Raw genomic sequence first — 3,387 nt, 5'->3', positions numbered from 1 at the left:
GTAGAAGGGTTAAGAACACAACAGAACCGAGCTGCAGCACGTGCTTTAGCTTTAGCTTTAGCACAGGACAGGACAGCGTTATCTCAAATAAAACAGGAATAAGGTCTGAAAATAATGAGTCACTAATCGATACATTAAAAACTGGTTGACCATAAGATAAAACCAGATCAAGACTGTGACCATGCTCATGGGTAGCACCAGTCACAGTCTGCACAACATTAAAAGAATCGATAACATTAAGAAATGACTGAGCCATAGGTGAAGTAGGACAACCGACATGAATATTAAAATCACCAACAATGAGAACTCGGTCATACCTTGGCATGATGTCAGCCAAGGAGTCAGAAAAGTCATTTATAAAGTTTTTGTTGTACTTTGGTGGCCGATAGACCGCCGCACACAGCACAGTGTGAGAGCTGCTGAGTTCAAATAGGCTAAACTCAAAGCTACTAAACGAGGCCAGAGGCTACTGTCTACAAGTAAAACAACTTTTAAAAACTGTCACTATTCGTCCACCGGACCCCAACATCCTTGGAGCATTAAAATAGCCGCAGTTCAGCGGTACAAGTTGATTAAAAATGCTGGAGTCACCCAAACCACTTGTCAATGATTCTGTTATAAATAAAACATCCAATCAATGAGAGGAAAAGAAATCCCTAATGACCAAAGTTTTATTTGTCAGCGACCTGGCATTTACCAAACCGATCCTGGTAGAAATCGGAGGGTCTACACCATCAGCTGGCGTCCGGTACTCCTGGAAAGAGGCTGCAGGTTGCTAGAATTCGCTCTGCGTCTACAGGGCTGAGGAGCGCAGGGACCACACGATCCCAGGAACAGCATCAGACATCTCAGTCCGGAAATATGCAGTTCTAGGCACAGCTAAGATTCTGCAGCTCCCAGGCTTCTGGTAGAGGACTCAAGCTCAGAGGATGAAAGAGTCCACCTGTGGAAGAGTGAGAAGGGAATATATATGACTATATTTATGACTCAACAGACATTCAACACAAAAATAGAAATCTTGATTTATACTTTGTGGCAGTTCATCACCAAATTAATGACAAGTTACATAGCTTATAAAACACAAGCTATTTCAAAATATCTTTTCTCTGCTTAGACACAAGAAATTTACAGTTGGTAAATTTTGCAAAAGTGAAAATCAGATGTTTACTTTGTGGAACTTGGTTACCAGGAAACGTGATCATCTCTTAGCAACAGATTAGCAACAAAAATTCTTATTGTTCAAAAAACAAAAGATTTCTTCTGCTCTTTTGAAATACCACTTATTTTATACTTGCTAAGAATTGTCCAGTTGGTGAATTTTGCAGAAAAGTTCATTGTTTTGTCATTAGTGGTAAATATATTAAATGAGCTTCGTGGCAGTTCGTTACGAGTACAAAACCCGCTTAAGTCTTAAAACCAAATTAATAAGTTATATAGTTTATGAAACATAAGCTCTTTCGACATAATGCTTACCTGATTAAATACAAGACATTTACCGTTGGTAAATTTTGCAAAAGTAAAAATCAGACATTTACTTTGTGGAACTTGGTTACCAGAAAACGCGATCATCTCTTAGCAACAGATTAAAAGATTAGCAACAAAAATTCTTATTGGTCAAAAAATATAATATTTTTTCTGCTCTTTTGAAATACCACTTATTTTATACTTGCTAAAGAATTGTCCAGTTGGTGAATTTTGCAGAAAAGTTAATTATTTTTGTCATTAGTGGTAAATATATTAATACACATTCAACACAAAAGTAAAAATCTCGATTTATACTTCGTTCCAGTTCGTTACCAGTAGAAAACCCGCTTATCTCTTAAAACCAAATTAATAATAAGTTGTATAGTTTATAAAACATAAGCTCTTTCGAAATAATGCTTACCTGATTAAATACAAGACATTTACCGTTGGCAAATTTCGCTAAAGTAAAAATCTGATGTTAACTTTGTGGCACTTGGTTACCAGTAAACAAACACATCTCTTAGCAACAGATTAGCAACAAAAAATGTTATTGTTCAAAAACATAAAATTTGTTCTGTTCTTTTGAAATACTACTTATAACAAGAATTGTGCAGCTGATGAATTTTGCAGAAAAGTGTTTTTTTTTTGTTTGTCATTAGTAGTAAATATAATAAACACGCATTCAACACAAGTAAAAATCTCTGATTCAAACTTCGTGGCAGTTCGTTACCAGAAAACCCCCCACTTATCTCTGAACACCAAATTAATAATAAGTAAAATTGTTCATAAAACATAAGCTCTTTCAAAATACTTCTTCTCTGCTTAGACACAAGAAATTTACTGTTGGTAAATTTTGCAAAAGTGAAAATCAGATGTTGACTTTGTGGAATTTGGTTACCAGGAAACGTGATCGTCTCTTAGCAACAGATTAGCAGATTATCAACAAAAATTCTTATTGTTCAAACAACACAAGATTTATTCTGCTCTTTTGAAATACGACTTATTTTATACTTGTTAAGAATTGTGTCATTGGTGAATTTAGCAGAAAAGTTCATTGTTTTGTCATTAGTGGTAAATATATTAAACACACATTCAACACAAAAGTAAAAATCTCGATTTATTCTTCGTGGCAGTTCGTTACCAGTAGAAAACCCGCTTATCTCTTCACACCAAATTAATAATAATTTATATAGTTTATAAAACATAAGCTCTCTCAAAATGATGCTTACCTGATTAGATACAAGACATTTACCGTTGGCAAATTTTGCAAAAGTAAAAATCTGATGTTCAGTTCGTGGCACTTGGTTACCAGTAAACAAACTCATCTCTTAGCAACACATTAGCAACAAAATTCTTATTGTTCAAAAATATAATATATGTTCTGTTCTTTTGAAATACTACTTATCTTCCACTATTTAACAAGAATTGTGCAGCTGATGAATTTTGCAGAAAAGTGTTTTTTTTATTGTCATTAATGGTAAATATATTGTAAAACACACATTCAACACAAAAGTAAAAATCTGATTTACACTTCGTGGCAGTTCGTTACCAGTAGAAAACGCTCATCTCTTAACACCAAATTAATTATTCTGTGTTTTTTTTAGGTGTAAAGCAATAGGTGCCTTACATGCATTGCATGGAAGCATTGAAAACAGTGTAAACATTGGTGTTTATGCTATGACAAAGATGGACTTTGTTTATTACAGGTTACTTCTGAAAGTGCTTGATTTAACTCGATTTTATTTTGGGGTATCTGAGTAATAAAGACTGTACTCAAATGCACCCCAGATTTTTCCAATTAAAAATAAGTAAAATTATAAGATTATTTTGATTCCCCAATAAAATATCAGGCTGCAGTGATTTGATCTACCAATTAAACTATAATACGTAGCCAATAAGTCAAACATGACAAACTATGGCTCA

The 3,387-nt window shown here is 34.1% G+C and overlaps 1 long non-coding RNA gene across 2 annotated transcripts; it reads right to left on the bottom strand.

The window, feature by feature from the left end:
• Positions 1–341: 341 nt before the first annotated feature.
• LOC107833360 (uncharacterized) lies at positions 342–2,794 on the bottom strand. Of its 2 annotated transcripts, none has more exons than XR_001659100.1 (2): positions 2,694–2,794; positions 342–943 (listed from the first exon to the last, which is right to left on the bottom strand). It is a non-coding gene; the product is annotated as an uncharacterized LOC107833360 (long non-coding RNA). The 2 variants fall into 2 exon arrangements; XR_001659099.1 differs by lacking the exon at positions 2,694–2,794 and adding an exon at positions 1,886–1,993.
• Positions 2,795–3,387: the final 593 nt, after the last annotated feature.

The sequence above is a fragment of the Poecilia formosa genome, unplaced genomic scaffold (assembly GCF_000485575.1).
Source record: "Poecilia formosa unplaced genomic scaffold, Poecilia_formosa-5.1.2 Scaffold372, whole genome shotgun sequence".
Classification (NCBI taxonomy): Eukaryota; Metazoa; Chordata; class Actinopteri; order Cyprinodontiformes; family Poeciliidae; genus Poecilia; species Poecilia formosa.
Note: the sequence above shows the minus strand (reverse complement) of the source record. Positions and strands in the feature narration are given on the sequence as shown.